Here is a 20,946-nt window from a genome sequence, read left to right as displayed (position 1 = left end):
ATAGTAATGTTGTGTTTCATATGTGTATTCAACTTACATACTTGTACCTCAGATGGGTTCTATTGCTCAAGCAATAGAACACATAATAATTCTCACCGAAGAAAGGGCAGTTGACAAATGACTGTCCTTTAAACTAGAACCAAAAACAGGATTTCAATTAGTGCTAATAGAAATTTCATGTTTACAGGATAATAGCCTCAGACCAATATATTCTATGAATATGAAAATATGCATGTCCCTCTATGTCTAATATACAATAGGATACATAACCAAGTTAAAGCCTCTTGGCTTATGATATATTATTCATAGAAATAGCTTTAAGTGTTCAAGTGAAAGGAAGGGTCAATTGATTCTCCAAACTTTATTCTTGTCTTATTTTAAGAAATTGCCACAGCCATGTCAGCCTTCAGCAACCAGTACTCTGATCATTAGGCAACCATCAACCAGCAAAAATATTATGACTCATTGTAAGAAATAATTATTAATAATTGATATCTTGGGGGACTCAGTGATCTCCCCTTCTTTCTTAGTCCTTATTCCCCTCCTCTACTCCAAAGGCAAGTTCTCCTTGAAAGGAAAATTCATCTGGGTCAAAGGAGTCTTGGGTGTAAACATCTGTTTATCTAGGTGGCCCAAGGACTTTACTGATGAGATTTGGGCTGCATGAAGCAGTTCTAGGTGAAACCATTGTGCCTCCATCAGGTTGGGTGGGGTCCAGATTATTTTTCTTATGTCATTCTTTTTTTAAAAAATCAATTATTTATTTATTTATTTTTGTGGGACAATGAGGGCTAAATGACTTGCCCAGGGTCACACAACTAGTAAGTGTCAGGTGTCTGAGGCCGAATTTGAACTCAGGTCCTCCTGAATCCAGGGCCAGTGCTTTATCCACTGTACCACCTAGTTGCCCCTTCTTATGTCATTCTTGCCAAGATTTGAGTGATCTAAATCATGTAGACTTTACCCAGACGTCATCTTAATATAACACACCTCCAAATCATGTCAACCAATTAGATTTGAATGCTGTTAATTAATTAGATTTGTTAACCAATTAGATTTGATTGCTATATGATGAACCACCTACAGTTATAAGAGTATATAAACCATGAACTCACTGACATTAGGGGTCTGTGGTCTGAGGGAGATGGCCAATAGACCATTCTTTTATTAATAACCTGCTGACCTATTAATAATAAAGAAAAAAATCTCATCTTCCTGGTTACATAATTAGTATGGAGAGTACATGACATTGCTTTTCATATTATTTGTTGATTACAGAAAAAAACAAACATTTGACCCAATAGAGGTTTCTTACCTTTGAGATTCTCCTTTAACAAGGTGTATATTTTAAGAGCATACAAGATTCTCTGATAGGTGTAACCACAGACAACTGTGTTCATCTGGGTATCAACATCAGGCAAAGCATAACCTAGCTGCTTTTTTGACCAAATGGTAGGGACCAAATACAGCAGTAGGCCACCCTGATCTCCAGATACTCATTTTGCCAGATGACATGATATTGTCAAAACACTAAGAGCATTTTTTTAAAGAAATGGACTAATTTCCCCCACTCAAACGATGTTACAAATACTGATTAGATTCTAAAGAAAGTCCACAAAAATTTATTTAGTCACTAGGGATAGGGAGTCCACCTATGATTTGACCAGATGAAGGGGAAAAATTGATAGCTGATGTGTATATGTATGTGTGTGTATAGAAAAACAAACACATATAATTTCCTCATGTGGAATATGTGTGCATACACATGTGTGTACATGTATATGCTAGCTGTTACATGGAATATGTATAACTATTACATGGAATATGTATAGCTGTTACATACATATATAACTTGATTTAAAAATTGCAAAATGCATATGTTAACTTAGTGGATGTTCATAAAAATCTTTTGATGACATTTTATAGATGAGGAAACAGATTAATTGAGGTGAACTGATTCTTCCAGGGTTGCATTGTTTGAGGTAGAATTTGGACTCAGGTCTTCCTTGTTTCAAGTCCAGTGCCTTTATTCACTATTCACAACTGCTTCAGAACAAGGAAACTACCTTCTTTGTTTTTAGAGAATGGCTTAGAGTTCTGAGAGGTTGTCAGTGAGCATTTATGAAAGATTCACTATGTGCCAAGCATTGTGGTAAAGGCTTCCCAGAGAAGAAAAACCAAAAGAAAGCCAATTTCAAAGGTAGAAACAATAAAACTTGACAACTGAATGGATATGGGGGATGAGAGAGTAAGGATTTGAGGATGACACATAAATTGTAAGCCTGGGTGACTGATTGGCTATGTGGAGAAAGTGAGAGTAAAGAGCCAAGGATGATAAAAAATTTGTATGAGTGGGAGAATGGTGGTCCCATTGATAATAATAGTTAAGTCAGGAAGGGAGAAGAGTTTTGAAGAAAAGATAATAAGTTTTGTTTTGGATACATTGAGTTTTCAATACCTATGGGACATCCATTTTGAGCTGTTCAAAAGGCAAGTTGGTGTTCCAGTACTGAAGATAAGGAGAGGGAAGAATTTTGTCGTTTCTGCCTTGGAAATATCCCTTATATATGTCCCTTTCTCTCTTCTGACACTGTCACCAGACTGGTGCAGGCTAGTGTCACTGAAATAGCCTGCTGGTTGCTCTTCCTGCCTCAAGTCTCTCCTCATTCCAGACTATCCTCGACACAGCTGTCAGAATGATCTTCCTAAAGCACAGGTATGACCAAGGCTGTTTGTTGTTATTTGTCCTTCCTTTTTGAAGAGGACCATGACATCTGAGTGATGTCATGACTTGCACTGAATTGGATTTTAAGTAAGGGAGGGCTGTGCAAGGTCACCAAACTTACTCTATCTTCCAGAGCCATCTGGATCCAATGGCAAGAGGATATATCCCAGCCCTCTCCCCTCAACCTATATATATATATATATATATATATATATATATATATAATGCCTTTCCCATTTATTCTCTCTCTCTTTCTCTCTCTCTCCTTCTCCCTCTCTCCCTCTGTCTCTTTCTGTGTCCCTCTGCTTTTTTGTCTCTCTCTGTGTGTCTCTGACATACATACCTATATTATGCATACAGTTATTTACACTTTGTATCCTATAGAATGTGAACTCCTTTTTTGCCATTCTTTGTATCTACCTCTCTTATTTATCTTTAAAGTCCTTTTTGAGTGCTTCTGTGGCCTGAGGCCAATTCATATTTTTCTTGGAAGCTCCCAGAAGGAGTTAAAATTCAAGTAAAAGAGGGTAAAGATGAGCAGACAGAGAAAGATACAGAGCATAGAAAGTTTCTTTAGTGACAAGAAAGATCAAAGTAGAGCCTCAGAAGAGGATAGCAATGTCAAGGCTCCTGCATCCAAAGCTTCCAAGAAAAATATGAATTGGCCTCAGGCCACAGAAGCACTCAAAAAGGACTTTAAAGATAAATAAGAGAGGTAGATACAAAGAATGGCAAAAAAGGAGTTCACATTCTATAGGATACAAAGTGTAAATAACTGTATGCATAATATAGGTATGTATGTCAGAGACACACAGAGAGAGACAAAAAAGCAGAGGGACACAGAAAGAGACAGAGGGAGAGAGGGAGAAGGAGAGAGAGAGAAAGAGAGAGAGAATAAATGGGAAATAGTCTCATAGGGAAAGGCATTTTATATATATATATATATATATATATATATATATATATATATATAGGTTGAGGGGAGAGGGCTGGGATATATCCTCTTGCCATTGGATCCAGATGGCTCTGGAAGATAGAGTAAGTTTGGTGACCTTGCACAGCCCTCCCTTACTTAAAATCCAATTCAGTGCAAGTCATGACATCACTCAGATGTCATGGTCCTCTTCAAAAAGGAAGGACAAATAACAACAAACAGCCTTGGTCATACCTGTGCTTTAGGAAGATCATTCTGACAGCTGTGTCGAGGATAGTCTGGAATGAGGAGAGACTTGAGGCAGGAAGAGCAACCAGCAGGCTATTTCAGTGACACTAGCCTGCACCAGTCTGGTGACAGTGTCAGAAGAGAGAAAGGGACATATATAAGGGATATTTCCAAGGCAGAAACGACAAAATTCTTCCCTCTCCTTATCTTCAGTACTGGAACACCAACTTGCCTTTTGAACAGCTCAAAATGGATGTCCCATAGGTATTGAAAACTCAATGTATCCAAAACAAAACTTATTATCTTTTCTTCAAAACTCTTCTCCCTTCCTGACTTAACTATTATTATCAATGGGACCACCATTCTCCCACTCATACAAATTTTTTATCATCCTTGGCTCTTTACTCTCACTTTCTCCACATAGCCAATCAGTCACCCAGGCTTACAATTTATGTGTCATCCTCAAATCCTTACTCTCTCATCCCCCATATCCATTCAGTTGTCAAGTTTTATTGTTTCTACCTTTGAAATTGGCTTTCTTTTGGTTTTCCTTCTCTGGGAACCAAGTGCATTAAGATGATATTTGAATCGATGGAACCCTATAAGATCACTAAATTAGACAGTATGGAGAAGAAAAGAGGCACCAAGATGGAGTCTTGGAGGAATACTCACAGTGTGATCTAGATAAAGATTCAGCAAAGGGGCAGTGAAGGCAAATAGAAGGCAAATACCAAGAGAGAGGCTGATCATGAAAACCTAGAGAGAAGAGAGTAGCCAGAGGGAGATAGTAATCAACAATGTCAAAGTCTGCTTTAAGGTAGAGAAAAATAAGTAACTTTTGCCCAAGGTTGCATAGCCAGTGTATTTCAGAAGGAGGACTTGAACCCAGGTTTTCCTGACCTCAAGGTCAATTTGCTCTTGATTACACCATGCTGCTGCAGTATTTAATGACTACTAGTGGTAAAAATGGTAGAATTAATACTAGAAGGATTTCCAGAGTGAAGCCAAGATGACAGAGGAAAGGCAGTAAGCTCTTGGAACTCATGACACAATCAATCCAAAAACCCTCCAAATAGTGCCATAGGACAATCTCTGGAACAGCAGAACCCACAAAAGAACAGGCTGAGATTATTTTCCAGCCAAAGATGGCTTAGAAGGTCAGCAGGAAGGGGCTGCTGTGCTAGGGTGGGAGTGGAGCCCAACCCCACAGTCACACTGACACAAATCCAGTCCCAGGCAGGCTTCACCAGGGAAAGAGACCCCTGGAGCCTCTGAAACAGTTGCAGCACCAGTGTCATCTGGAACTAAGCTCACAGTCTGGTGAGAGGACAGAGTGGTTGGCCAGAGGGAGATTACAGGGGGCTCTGCTAGTGCTGAAGTGAAACTTGGGTGCTTCACCCCTTCCGGGAACCAGGAAGTAGGCTCAAGTGGCAGTGGCCCAGGTCAGGGAGGGGAGCAGGCTCATCAGAGCTAACAACCACAGCACACAAAGTTTTGTTAATGCAAGTTGGCCTGGGGTTATCTAGTGACCAGAGAACAGGCCAGGAGAGTGAAGAACCTGCCCCTCCTTAAATTCCACCTTAGACCCCCTGAAGCCTGGGACTACATCATGGAAGTAGTACCCCACTTTAAGAAGGAGTTAAAATTCAAGTAAAAGAGGGTAAAGATGAGCAGACAGAGAAAGATACAGAGCATAGAAAGTTTCTTTAGTGACAAGAAAGATCAAAGTAGAGCCTCAGAAGAGGATAGCAATGTCAAGGCTCCTGCATCCAAAGCTTCCAAGAAAAATATGAATTGGCCTCAGGCCACAGAAGCACTCAAAAAGGACTTTAAAGATAAATAAGAGAGGTAGAGGGAAAATTAACAGAGGTAGAAGAAAAAATGGAAAGAGAAATGAGAGTGATGCAGGAGGGTCATGAAAAAAAAAGGCAACAGTTTGAAAAGCCAAATTGGCCAAATGGAAAAGGAGGTACAAAAGCTCTCTGAAGAAAATCATTGCTTAAAAATTAGGGTTGAGCAAATAGAAGCAAATGACTTCATGAGAAATCAAGACACAATAAAGCAAATTCAAATGAATAAAAAATAGAGGGCAATGTAAAATATCTCTTTGGAAAAACAACTGACCTGGAAAATAGATCCAGAAGAGATAATTTGAAAATTTTTGGACTATCTGAAAACCATGATCAAGGAAAGAGCTTGGATATCATCTTCCAGGAAATTGTCAGGGAGAATTGCCCTGATATTCTAGAACCAGAAGGTAAAATAGAAATTGAAAGAATCCACTGATAACCTCCTGAAAGAGATCCCAAAATAAAAACTCCCAGGAATATTATAGCCAAATTCTATAGCTTACAGGTCAAGGAGAAAATATTGCAAGCAGCCAGAAAGAAACAATTCAAGTATGGTGGAGCCATAGTCAGGATGGCACAAGATCTAGCAACTGCTACATTAAAGGACCAGAGGGCATGGAGTTGGGATTACAACCAAGAATCACCTACCCAGCAACACTGAGTATAATCTTTCAGGGGGGAAATGGGACCTTAATGAAAGAGAGGACTTTCAGATATTATGATGAAAAGACCCAAACTGAATGGAAAATTTGACTTTGAAATACAAGACCCTAGAAAATCATAAAAAGTTAAACAGGAAAAAGAAATTAAGAGGGATGTAAAAAGGTCAAATTGCTTACATTCCTATATGGGAAGATGATACTTATAACTCTTAAGAACTTTCTCAGTATTAGGGCAAATGATAAAAATAAATTTAGACAGAAGGCACAGGTGGGAATTGATTATGAAGGGATGATATCTGTAAAGCATTTCTTTTTTGTTTATCTTTTTTGTGGGGTTGTCAGAGTTTGGTGACATGCCTAGGGATGAGTCTTGTGACTGGGGCCAGATTTGGGCTTGGGTCCTCCTGAGTCCAGGGTGGGTGCTTTGTCCACTATGTCACCTAGCTAACCCATGATGACATCTTTAGGGTAAAATTGAGGGGTGAGAGGACTGCACTGGGGGAGAGGTAGAATGGGGTGAAATCCCACATGAAAGAAACAGGAAAGGGTTTATGGAGTGAAGGGAGAGATGGGGGAGGAACAGGGCAGTGAATGAACCATCAGAATAGGCTCAAAGACCTATCTCATCAGAGTTGTCTCAAGGAGGGATTAACATACATACTCAATTGGGTGGAGTAAACCATCTAACACTGCAGGAAATTAGGAGGAGAAGGGGATAAGGAGGGAGGGATGAAAGAAGGGAGGGCAGAGCAGGGGAGGGGGCAGTCAGAAGCAAATCCCCTTTGAGGAGGGATAGGGTGAAAGAAGATAGATGATAGAGTAAATATCATGGGGAAGGGAATAGAATGGAGGGAAACAGTTAACAATAGTAACTGTGAAAAAGAGAAAAGGAAAAAAAATTGTACCAAAAAAAAAATATTTATAGCAACTCTTTGTGGTGGCTCAGAATTGGAAATCAAAGGGATGCCCATGAAATGGGGAATGACTAAACAAGCTGTGGTATACGATTGTCGTGGAATATTATTGTGCTATAAGAAATGACAAGCATGATAATTTCAGAAAAACCTGGACTTACATGTATAGTGAAGTGAGCAGAACCAGAACATTGTACACAGTGACAGCATTAGTGTTCTATAAGCAATTGTGAATGACTTAACTACACTCAGCAATACAATGATCCAAGACAATCCCAAATAACTAATGATGAAGCATACTATCCACCTCCAGAGAAAGAACTGATATTGATTGAACACCGACTGAAGCATGCTATTTTGCATTTTCTTTTTTTTTTTACTTGAGTCTTTTTATATAAAATGATTTATATGGTAATGTTGTACATGTAACCTATATCTGATTGCTTACCACCTCAGGGAGGATAGAGAGGAAGGGAATGAGAGAAGGATAGAATTCAGAACTCAAAACTTCAAATAAATAAAAAAATAGAGATTTTTTAAAAATAGAATTAATACTGGAAAGCTGAACTAGGTGTTGGAAGAACTGTGTCCTACTCCAGGTTCTGCAATTAGTGAGCTCCATGACTGGATAAATCACTCTATTTCAATGGACTTGAATTTCCTCATCTGTAAAAAAAAAAAAAAAAAAAAAAAAAAGGAACACATGCCTATAATTCTTTCTACTAGAGGTTTTTGGACCTTTTGAGCTCAGGAATTCTGTGCTTCAGAGGGCTATGTCAATCAGGACTTTGCAGTTTGGCATTAATATAGTGAGCCCCAGAAGTGTCTGCTAGGGGGTTGCCTGGAGAGAAGAGAATCAGCTCATGTCAGAAATAGAACAGGTCCAAACTCCCTGCAGATCAAAGTGGAATTAAGCCCTTGGCTTTCTAGCCTAAGTAAGATAGGGAAGCCCAGTATTTTAAAATATTTTTAAATAAAAAAATTGAAAATAATAAAATTAGGGGAATGAACAACCTCTACTGTCCTTTTAACTAAGATTCTAGCATTATGGGTTAAATGGGCGTTTGTAAACTGATCTGGGAATCAAGCCACTAAGTATTATATTCTTTCTATGGGAAACTTTGTTCCAAATTCTCCAAAAGAGACATAAATTAGCATTTGGAACAGCATCCATTTGCAAGTTGGGGGATTGCATGCTTGTATATGCACATGAACAGATATAAAATGTTGCATTAGATGTGGAGACCCAGATCACTTGCATGTTTTGTTTTGTTTGAAATTTAGTATGGATTATACTGGGGACTTTTTCTTTTCTATTATCTTGGGACATAAATTTGAGTGAAACAAAATTATAGGAATAGCCAGTATATTCTCCCCAGGATTGCTAAATAGTCTTTATCCTTCTCCACCTATCCCATACTTATACCTCTATAATTTTTTTGGGGGGGGGGAGCAGAAATATTCTTTGTTAGGGCAACTAATTCTTTTTTTTTTTTTTTGGCTGGGCAATGAGGGTTAAGTGACTTGCCTAGGGGTCACACAGCTAGTAAGTGTCAAGTGTCTGAGGCTGGATTTGAACTCAGGTCCTCCTGAATCCATGGCTGGTGCTTTATTCACTGAGCCACCTAGCTGCCCTCCCCCCTTTTCTTTTTAAGGGTAACTAATTCTTAAGCCCCACCCCCAACCTGTGGCTAGTGATTATGAGGAGGTGTTAATTCCTGAGACCTCCCCTAGTGGATGAAAGTAGGGAAGAATTTGTATCTTTATTGAATATTTTTGCTAATTCTGGTTTCATGACTTCCCTTTACCTGATGAAGGGTTTTAGGTATGGAATCCTCCTGCTGGGAGAAATTCCAGAGGTTGCTGGGTAATGCTTCTGTTTGGTGCTCAGGCCTGAACTCTTTCTCTAGGCCAAAGAAAGCATCACTAGGGACTGGTTTAGGATATGCTTTTTCTCCTCCTTTCTACCTGCCCTTCCTTATTTTAGTTTTTTTTTTTAAGTGAGGCAATTGGGGTTAAGTGATTTTCCCAGGGTCACACAGCTAGTAAGTGTTTTTTTTTTTTATTTTTTTAAATTTTTATTGAATAGAATTTTATTTTCCAAAATATATGTAAAAACAAATTTTAACATTAATTTTTTTTAAAAATTGTGTTCCAACTTCTCTTCCTCCTCCATTCCCACCCCCCACCCACTAGAACTCAAGCATTTCAAAATAAGTTATACATGAGTAGTCATGGAAAACATTCCCACATAAGCTAGGTTGTGAAAGAAAACAGTCAAAAAACTCCCAAAACTTCAGACTTAGTGAGGAATTGTCAAAGAGAAAAAAAAAAATTTTTTTAAATGTGTTTCCAGGGGCAGCTAGGTGGCACAGTGGACAGAGCACTGGCCCTGGAACCAGGAGCACCCGAGCTCAATTCCAGCCCCAGACACCCAACACCCACCAGCCGTGTGACCCCGGGCAAGCCACCCAACCCCAATTGCCTCACCAAAAAAAAAGAAAAGAAAAAAGAAAAGAAAAGAAAAGAAAAAAAAATGTGTTTCCATCTATTTTCAGATACTATCACTTCTTTCTCTGTAGATGGGTTGCTATTTTCATAAGTCCTTCAGGGTTATATTGGATCATTGCCTTGCTGAAAATAACCACATACTTCCCAGCAGATCATCTTACACTATTGCTGTTATTTTGTATACAGTACATTTCACTCTGCTGCAGTTCATGTAGGTCTTTCCAGGTTTTTCTGATAGTATCCTGTTCATCATAACCTAAATAAAGTACCTTAAACTTGACAAAGAATTTTCTTCATATTAGCCCAGCAAAGTAGGTACCATATGTTTTGCCATTATATTCAATCATCATAACTATTTCCCTCCATCCTATTCCCTTCCCATGATATTTACTCTATTTTCTATCTTCTTTTAAACTATTCCTCCTCAAAGGTGTTTTACTTCTGACTGTCCCCTCCCCTACTCTGCACTCCTTTTTTTTTTCACCCTTCCTTCCTTATCCTCTTCCCTTCATACTTTCCTTTAGGGTTAAATAGATCACTCCTCCCAACTGGGTGTGAATATTATTCCCTCCATGAGCCAACTCTGATGAGTTTAAGGTCTTTGAGCTAATTCTATGTTCCAAATTTTCTTCCTCCCTCTCTCCTCAACCCTCCCTATGAAATCAAGCAATTCAATATGTCATACTTGTGCTGTTATGCAGAACATCTTTACCTTCCTTGAAAGTATTTTGCTTTTTACTACTCTCTCCCCAAATCTGCCCTTCCCTCCTTCCTCCCCCTCTTATCTCTCTCCCCTCCCTCAGCGCAAAAATATATTACTATACCCATTTGAGTATGTATGTTAGTCCTTCTTTGAGTCAATTCTGATGATATTAAGGTTCACTCACTCCCCAATTCCTTCCTCCCTTCCCCCCCATAAGCTTTTTTCTTGTTTCCTTCATGTGAACAACCTCTCCCCAGACCATCTCTTCCCTTCCCCCTCCCCCAATCTATTTCTCCTACACCTCAACACTATTTTTAAGGATGTCATTAGGGGTTAGTTAGGTGGCACAGTGGACAATGCACCAGCCCTGAACCCAGGAGGCCCCAAGCCCAAATCTGGCCCCAGACATAAGACACCCCACAAAGAACAAAACATAACATCCCTTTGTATTCAGTTGAGACCTATGTCCTCTGTTAAATCCTTACTGAGATGGTTCTTATGAGTTTGAAGTATTATCTTCCCATGTAGGAATATAAATAGTTTGATCTTTTAATATTCCTCATGAAGTCTTTTCCCTGTTTATCTTTTTATGCTTCTCCAGGGTCTTGTATTTGAAAGTCAAATTTTCTATTCAGTTCAGGTCTTTTCATAACAAATGCCTGAAAGTCTTCTTTCTCCTTGAAATTCCATGTTTGCCTCTGAAAGATGATGCTTAGTTTTGCTGGGTGCGTGATTTTTGGCTGTAGTCCCAGTTCCTTTGCCCTCTGGAATATCATATTCCATGCCCTCTGGTTCTTTAATGTAGAAGCTGCTAGATCTTGCTTTATCCTTATTGGAGCTCCAAAGTATTTAAATTCCTTTTCTTTAGCTGTTTGCAATATTTTCTCCTTGACCTGGGGGTTCTGGAATTTGTCTATAATATTCCTGGAGGTTTTCCTTTTGGGATCTCTTTCAGGAGGTGATCGGTAGATTCTTTCAATTTCTATTTTAGCTCCTGCTTCTAGAATATCCGGGCAATTTTCCCTTACAATCTCTTGGAGGATGGTGTCTAAGCTCTTGTTTTGGTCATGGTTTTCAGGTAGTCCAATGATTTTCAAATTATCTCTCCTAGATTTATTTTCTAGGTCAGCTGTTTTTCCACGGAGATATTTCACATTGCCCTCTATTTTTTCATTCAACTGGATTTGCTTTACTGTATCTTGGTTTCTCATAAGGTCACTAGCTTCCATATGTTCAATCCTAATTCTTAGGCAATTATTTTCAGCAGAAGTTTTTTAATCTCCTTTTCCATTTGGCTTTTCAAACTGTTGACTTTTTTCTCATGACTCTCCTGCATTGCTCTCATTTCTCTTCCATTCCTTCCTCTCCTTCTCTACATCTTCATTCTATCTCTCCTACTTTCTCTTCAAAGTCCCTTTTGAGAGCTTCCATGGCCTGAGACCAGTTCATATTTTTCTTGGAAGCTTTGGATGTTGGAGCTTTGACCCTATTATTATCTTCTTCTTCTGAGCATGTATTGTGGTCTAACTTTCCCCCAAAGAAGTTTTTGATGGTCTTCTGCTTTCTCTGCCTACTCATCCTGGCTTACTATTTCTTGGATTTTTACTCCTTCTTAAAGTGTAGCGCTGCTTCCAGGACACACTGTTCATGCTACAGCGTGGCCCAGGGGGTGATTGGGCTTCTTCTCAGCCTGCCTGGCTTGTGAGTAATCACAGCCGTGTTCTCTTTGACCCGGAAACAGAAGTCTGATTGAACTCTGATACTCTATGGTCGAAGCTTGGCGTGTTTTTACCCCTCCCCCACTGGGCCACCACCACTCACTCGATTCAGCCCACTGGTTCAGACCCAGGGCGCTTTGCCCCAACTCCAGTAGATACTGCCTCCATTTCACCCCAGCCTACTGCTGAACCCCTTCACCAGTCCGTAATTGGAGCCCCAGAAGCTGCAGGTGCTGAAGACTCTGACATGCGCTGGAAGCAGTGTCCCTGGCTGGGTCCGGAACGCGCGCTGAGCTGTTCAGCCTGATGAGTAGGTGATCAGAATTGCCCTCTTTTGCGGAGAAATAGTCTCACTCTGTTCTTATGTGCATTAGACTGTTCTGGGTTTTTATTTTTACCGCATTATTTGGGTGTGAATGGACGGGTTTATTTGGAGCTTGTGGGAGTCACAGCCTCTCATCCGCCATCTTGGCTCTGCCTCTATACCTCTATAATTATAGATTCACAACTCAAGGCAAACAGATCAGTTTTCTTTCTCCATCTGTCAGTGACAAGGAATGATATATTATATAAAAGTGCATTATATGGTCAGGATGTATGAGGAAACTGGTGGGGTTGCTATGATTTAGAGTATTTGGAAGCAGCTTTGTATAGGCACTGAAAGACCAAGGGCCCACATTGTTCAACTCATTATCAAAATTTCTTTTTCTCTTTACTTTTAAATATATTTTTATTAGTAAATATCTAATAACCAAAAAAATCTTAATTGATATTCTCTCTTTTTTCTGTGTCTCTGTCTCCATCTCTCTTGTCTTTGTGCTTGCACATGCATGCACATGCAAGTGGGCAGTGCAGCTCTCACACGCAATAAGAAAGTGACCAAATCCAGTGATGTCATGAAGGATAGGATTTACAGTGTAAGCTTATAATGGAATGTGGGTATACTTGTGATGGGATGGTTCTCCCCCAAAGAACCCAATTTCACTAGGTAGTTTTATACCAAAAAATCCCAGTAGGCATTTTCCAGTCTTAATTTTATATCAACTTTTTTTTTTCTCTTGAATCTAGGACAGTCAAATGTTTTGGTTTCTGAGTGGGATGATCTACTTTTTCGTTACTTATGCATAGTTGATATAAAAGGCCAGTCTTTCAGTTCAATAAGCATTTATTAAGTACCTATGATGTGCCATGTATTGGGCTAAGTGCTGAAAAAACACAAAGGCAAAAGACATTCTTTTTTTCTTCTTTTATAATCCTAGTTCCTCTTGTGATATTTCACATTTCCAATAAAACTCAGGAAATTTACAAGTCTAATGGGTGAGATAACATAAAAATAACAATGTACAAACAAGAAATCCCCAGGATAAACTGGAGATATTCAACAGGCAGAAGGTACTAGCATTAACATGTGGAAGGAATTCTTGAAGAAGGTATGAATTTAGTTGTGATTTGAAGGAAGCCAGAGGAGCCAGGAGCCAGAGAATGCCAAGGAGAGGGAGAGACAGTGAAAATACAGAAATAAGAGATGGAAAGCCTTGTGAAATGACCAGCTAGTGTCACAGATGACTGAGTATGTGGAGAGGATTACTGAGATGTGGAGAGATGAGAAGAATAAAGGACAGGAAATGGGTAGGTTATGAAAGGCTCTGAATGCTGAAAGTTTTTATATTTGATCCTGGAGGAAGTAGAGAGCTAGTAGAATTTATTGAATAGAAAGTACCATAGTTAAATCTGTGCTTTGGGAAGACGAATTAGACACCTGAGTGGAGGATGGACTAGTGAGTGGGAAGAGACTTGAGGCACCAACAAGATTGCTATTGCAATGTATAGCAATATGAGATGATAAAGGCCTGTGCAAGACTGATGGCAATGTCAAAAGAGAAAAGGAGGCATATATGAGAGATATTAGGAAGATAAAATTGACAGCACTTGGCATCAGATTGGATATGGGAGGTGAGAGTGTGGAGTAGAGGATAACACTAGGTTGTGTGCTCAGGTAACTGGAAGGACAGTGATGTCTTCAGTAATAGGAAAGTTTTGAAGGGGGAAGGAACTGTGGAGGAAAGACAATCCAGTTTTGGGTATGTTGAGTCTGACATCCACTTTGACATGTCCAATAGGCAGTTAGAGATTCAAATCTAGAGATTGGGAGAAAGTTTAGAACTGCATAAGTAAATCTGAGAATCATCAGTATAGAAATGATAATAGAATCTATGGGAGCTATAGAGTGAAATAGTATAAACCGAGTGAAATAGTATAAACATAGAAGAGAAGAGAGCCCTGTGAGACCTCCACTGTTAGCCATCCCCACAGGAGTGACCTGGAAGAAGATCCAGCAAAGAAGACTGACAGGTAGCAGTCAGACAGGTAGGAAGAGAACTAGGAGAGAATAAAATGTTACATAACACCAAAGAGAGGAAAATATCAAGGGAAAGCGATCATCAATGGTGTCAAAACCCTCAACAATGTCAAGAAGGATGAGGATTGAGAAAATAGCATTAGATTTGGCAAATTAGAAATTATTGCAAGGCCATACATTTCTGAGAAGATTCATTCCATGTTTTAAATTTCCTTAGGTGGATACTATGGCATGCTTCCTTTTCTTTGTCCTCTCCTTCCATAAAGAGCATAGCAGCTGAGGAAACACTGGGATGACGTGGACTAGAGTAGACTAGTCTAATTGAGCAGAAGCAGGGTAGGGGGAAATTCACAGCCATTCACTACACAAAGAATTCCTGAAGTTCCAAACTCAAATATTGGCAAATTAAAACTTGATAGAGATGGTCTTCAGTAGTCCAGTAGATAGTTCCCAAAAAGGAGCTTGGGAAAATCAGCAGTTTTTCCTGAGTTTCTGCTTTCCCTCCTCACTAGACTCCTTCAGCCAACATTTTTCCCTGAGGTATTTCAGCTGGGAGGTTTCCCTGATTAATTGGCACAGAGGTGCAAATAACAGATAGACTTAAACCTCCCAGGGTATACTTATATTCCCTATACCCAGTAGAGTTTGTTAACCCAAATGAATCATTAATGGAAAAATGTGTGGGAATGATATTTTTGAGCAAGGGATCTTCTGGTACTCCCTACTTATTCCAGATAGCTCCAACTCCAGATAGCTCATACCTCCCCACTTCTGTTAAGTCATTTTGCAGTCATGTTCAATTCTTTGTGACCATATTTGGGGTTTTCTTGGCAAGGACACTGAAGTGGTTTGCCATTTCCTTCTCCAGCTCATTTTACAAATGAGTAAACTGAGTCAAACAGGGTTAAATGACTTGCCCAGGGTCACACAACTAGTGTGTCTGAGGCAAGATTTGAACTCAGGAAGATCAGTCTTCCTGACTCCACTCCTGGCACTCTGTTCACTTCACCTGCCCCCAGCAGGATGAAATCACATAGAATCAGAATTTGTTAAAATGGCATTAAACACCCTCCCCCTCACCTTTGCAAATGGCTTTTCCTTTGGGGTGGGGGAGAGGGGAGTGGGGAGGAGAAAAGAACATTAGGCTGAGAAAGTCTAGATTGACACAATGAATATTCAGTGCTGAATACAAAAATACTGAGGGTCTCCTGCCTTTTTATTACAAGTCTTTGCCAGTGAAAGGCATGAAAAAAGGAGGGAGTGAAGATTGAAGAAAAAGGCTTGAAGAGTTGAGATGAAAGGAGAGTAGCAGTTAAGGTGGTAGGAAGCAACAAAGCATGGCCTACTGGGCAGGGTCTAGACTTGGCATCCACTCCCTGCATATGGAATCTCACAAGAGGAGCTAGGATTATAAAAGAAAAAAGAGAATGGAGAGAAGAAGAGAATGATATAGGTAAGTGAGGGAAGGAGAGGAGGGAGAGAAACAGAGACAGAGATGCAGAAAAGAGGGAGAGACAGAGGCAAAGAGAAACAAGGGGCTGTCATTTACATCCTATACCGCATGTATCAAAAATCACCAGCAGGCTAATTTTGGTATCCTATGGACTAACTGAGAAACATCCTGACCTAATGGATAACGTTGTACTCAGAAAGCCTTGTGTTCAAATCTTGCTCCTAACACATAATAGCTGTGTGACCCTGACAAAGATACTGAACTTCTTAGTACTCTAAGACATAGCTCTTATGCTCAAACAGGAATAGGAGCCACTAAATTATACATAAAGATCCCTGTGGGACCACATATCAATATCATCTATGTTCTACTGAATTTTTATTTATTTTGTTAAATATTTTCCAGTTACATTTTAATCTTTATGGTCTGGTCCATACTTGGCCCATTACAGCTGGTGGTTGATACCTCTACTGAAAGCAATTCTCTAAGTCTTTAGATTGCAAAGCAAATATAGGTAGATGGATTTTCTGACTCAGCAAAATTACAAATAGGATTAAAAAAATGGACTAAGATGAGCCAACACAAGAGTAGTGAACAAAGTGCTGGGCTTTGTCAGAAAGGCCAAAATTCCAGTCCCAGCTGACTTTAGCAGTGTGGATCTGAACAAGTCATTTAACCTTTGTGTGCCTTAGGCACTTTTCAGCTAAGTAGAAGACAGGCTCTGATTTGTCTTGCTTCCCTCATGAAATCAAAGATCCTTCCTATAGGGATTAATTGCAGTTACCACATCCCTGTCCACAAAGCTTGTAAGAGCCTTTCTCTCCTGTCAACCAGTTATCATCTAAAAATATTGCACATATTTTTTTTCAAAGTCCAAGACAATTCCAAAGGACTCATGATGGAAAATGCTCTCCACATCCAGAAAAAAAGAACTGTGGAATCTAAATGCAGATTGAACCATACTGTTTTTGCTCTTTTTTTTCCTCTTTGAGGTTTTTCCCTTTTGCTCTGATTCTTCTTTCACAACATGACTAATTTTTAAAGTGATTGTACATACATAACCTATATCAGATTGCTTTATGTCTTGGGGATAAGAGTGGGATGGGAGGGAGGGAGAAGAATTTGGAACTCAAAATCTTATAAAAACAAATGTTGAAAACTATCTTACATGTAACTGGAAAAAATAAAATACTATTAAATTTGAAAAAGAAAAAAAAGAAATGGCTTTTAAGTCCCTTCTACCCAGGATATAAGTTTGAATCACTTTCTTCATCTGTAAGACTTCATGGCCTCTAATGTCCCCTCCAGGCAGTTAAGTAGTATAGTAAATAGAGGGCCAGGCCTGGAGTCAGGAAGACTCTTCTTAAGTTCAAATCTAACCTCAGACACTTACTAGCTATGTGACCCTGGGCAAGTCACTTTAACCCTATTTGCCTCAGTTTCCTAATCTTGTAAAATTATCTGGAGAAGGAAATGGCAAACCACTCTAATAAAGCACCAAATGGGGTCATGAAGAATTTAATACGACTGAAAAAATGACTGAAGATCAATATCCCTTATAGCCAATGGTATGCTGATAAATGTTTAACAATAAGTTCTCCAAAAAGAAAAATGTACCCATGAGATACTTTTAAGTTTAGTCTACATTATTAACATTTTCTCCATTACTTTAAATCTAGAGAATCAACAAAATAATAAATCAAGTCCTGATTTGTAGTATTTGTCCATTTTTAGGATATAAATTTTTGTTGTTGTTGTTGTTGTTCATTCATTTTTCAGTCATGTCCAACTCTTCATGACCCAATTTGAGATTTTCCTGGCAGAGATACTGGCGTGGTTTGCCATTTTCTTCTCCAGTTCATTTTACAGATGAGGAAACTGAGGTTAAGTCACTTGCCCATCATCAGATAGCTAGTAAGTGTCTAAGGCCAGATTTGAACTCAAGAAGAGGAGTCTTTCTGACTCCAGGTCCAACGCGCTACACTGTGCCACCTAGCTGCATTTAGGGTATGAATGCTCAGACAAAAAATTTAACAATCAATTTTCTCAAGCAGGTAAGAACTGGCTTTAGTAAAAGCCTGCTTTCAGTTCTTTTTTTTTTGTGTTTGTTTGTTGTTGTTTTTTGTTTTGTTTTTTGGTGAGGCAATTGGGGTTAAGTGACTTGCCCAGGGACACACAGCTAGTAAGTGTCAAGTGTCTGAGGCTGGATTTTAATTCAGGTCCTCCTGACTTCAGGGCCGGTGCTCTATCCACTGCATCACCTAGCTGCCCCTGCTTTCAGTGCTAAATCCATGTTCTTATGCTCTTTTATTTACATGGGCAACTATGAAGCAATCCTGCTCAGTTAATTAACTTAATGAGCTTATTGCTACATTACAGGTGTAGAAGGAATAATTTGTATTTTCAAAACTGTATTTCTATAAAGTAAATGTTTGCTAGACAGTATATTTGCAAACTAACAAACTGGGCATTTCCAAATGAACGGTGCCTAAAAATATTCTATTGTAATAAAACTAGGATGCTGAGTAAGATAGATTCGTAATGTATATGTGTTTCAAAATGTTATGTTGCTGACATTTTAGCATATCATGTGTATGATGGGAAGAAAGGCTATCTGAAAGCAGAGATTGTAAAGTGTTCTGTCTTGTTTTGTGAATTGACATAGCTTGTTTCCTCCTTGCTCAGAGCAATTCCAAAAATTGGAGGTGATGGTTATGCTTTACTCTGAGCTTACTGAAGTGGTTTGTTTCATTTCACAAATTTCCCTAAGTCTAGCATAAAAATATAGAAAATACTCTTCACTGATGCCAACTCAAAACTATTTCTATTACAAAACCAGCAAACTATTTTGATTTTATAAGGCTTATTTTATTAGAATATCTAACATTGTGAGAAGCAGAATGGTTTTGAAGTTAGGAAGACTTAGGTTTAAATCCTCCCTCCAAACCAGGAGAGCTGTGTGACCCCAGGTAATTCTTATGAACTATCAGTTTCAGTAGGGGTTCATAACCCTTTGTTAACCACTTACTATGTGCCAAGCACTGGGAGCAGAAATACAAAAAACAAAGATAGTCCCCAGGGAGTTTACATTCTAATGGGGGAGACAACACATAAAAAAGGACTGGGGGTCAGGAAGTGCCACTTGAGTCAGGAAAGTTACAGGGACAATGAGTGGGGACCAGAGGAGAATAGACAGACACACCTCATCCAGCAGCAGAGTTGATCTAATTGTGGTTCATGATTTGGGCTTGGGAGGAGAAGACATCTCCTATAGGTACTCCTGTACGGTTAGTTGAGGCTGTACAGGAGCTGTCTGGAGAGTGGGGAGTGAAGTGAAACTTAGTGACTGGAGCTTTCCTGAAATAATGATCTGGGAGAGGTAGGCACCAAATAGAATAGCACTCTGGGGCAGAGGATTCTTTCTGGCAGGAGTTCTTAAACATTTTGATGTCATATAGTCATTTGGCAATCTCTTAAGTCTGTTAAGACTCCTTTTTCAGAATGATGCTTTTAGGGGCAGCTAGGTGGCACAATGGATAGAGCACCAGCCCTGGAGTCAGGAGGACCTGAGTTCAAATCCAGCCCCAGATATTTGACACTTACTAGCTGTGAGACTCTGGGCAAGTCACTTAACCCCAATTGCCCCCCCCCAAGAATGATGCTTTTAAATGAATAAAATAAGAAAAGCAAAGGATTACAAAGATAACCCATTATATAGAAATGTGGTTATCAAAATATTTTTTTAAAATGTTCTCAGATCCCAGGTAAAGAATACCTGATTAGACCAACAAAGCAGAGGCTGAGCTATGGAGGATCTTGCCTGGGAGTCAAGAATGAGGTATCTATTTCTTGTGTCTGCAATTAAATGTAAACTCCTAGAGAGTGGGGCCTTATCATCAGTCAATTTAGTAAGTACCTACTATGCCTCAGGTGCCGTGGTAAGCACTTGGAATACAAAGGGGGGGGGATCAAATTATCTCTATTCTCAAAGAACTAATAGCCTAATCTCATTTCTTTTGTTCTCCTCCTGCCCCACCCCCCATTCCCCACCCAGCTCAGTGACAAGCACAATGCTACCCACTGAGGGGGGCAGCTATGGATAAAGCACTGGCCTTGGATTCAGGAGGAATTGAGTTCAAATCCAGCTTCAGACACTTGACACTTACTAGCTGTGTGACCCTAGGCAAGTCACTTAACCTCAATTGCCCCACCAAAAGAAAGAAAGAAACAATGCTACCCACTGATTAGGTATTCAATTCATACTTGTCAAAGGAGTTACTGAAAACCAATTTGTAAACTAGTCCAGCTGAAGATACTTACCAACCTACATTTCCCAACCCTTTCAAAATTCTCAAAGGGATGATTTTTTGCTTTTTTTAAAAAAATCAACAAGCATTCATTTTCTTTTCCCCACCCCTCCCAATTTAAAGGAAAAAGAAAAAAACAAAACCCTTGCAACAAATATGCATAGTCAAACAAAACTAATTTCCATCTTGTCCATGTTGAAAAATGTATGTCTCACTCACTCTGCAGCTTGAAGAATTCATCACTTTTCTGGGTGAGAGCATTCTTTATCATCCAGAATCCTAGGTGGGCCTTGCATTTATCTTAAGTCTTTTAAATTTGGAAAGAATGTGAGGAAAGGGAGGAAGAAGGGGGAGGGGAGAAGAGGGGAAGGATTGAAGGGCAGATTGAAGGAGAGAGCAGTAAAAAGCAAAACACCCACCAATCACCTCCTGAAAGAGATCCCCAAATGAAAACCCCTAGGAATATTATAGCCAAATTCCAGAGCTTCCAGGTCAAGGAGAAAATATTGCAAGCAGCCAGAAAGAAACAATTCAAGTATGGTAGAGCCACAGTCAGGATAGCACAAGATCTAGCAGCTTCTA

At 39.4% G+C, this 20,946-nt stretch overlaps 1 protein-coding gene across 1 annotated transcript in view; it reads left to right on the top strand.

Annotated features, from left to right (window-relative positions):
* The window catches only part of TMC1 (transmembrane channel like 1), a 195,530-nt gene that overhangs the window by 59,231 nt on the left and 115,353 nt on the right, over positions 1-20,946 (top strand).

The sequence above is a fragment of the Dromiciops gliroides genome, chromosome 1 (genome assembly GCF_019393635.1).
Source record: "Dromiciops gliroides isolate mDroGli1 chromosome 1, mDroGli1.pri, whole genome shotgun sequence".
NCBI classification, from domain to species: domain Eukaryota; kingdom Metazoa; phylum Chordata; class Mammalia; order Microbiotheria; family Microbiotheriidae; genus Dromiciops; species Dromiciops gliroides.
This window is presented reverse-complemented; position numbering and strand designations above follow the sequence as displayed.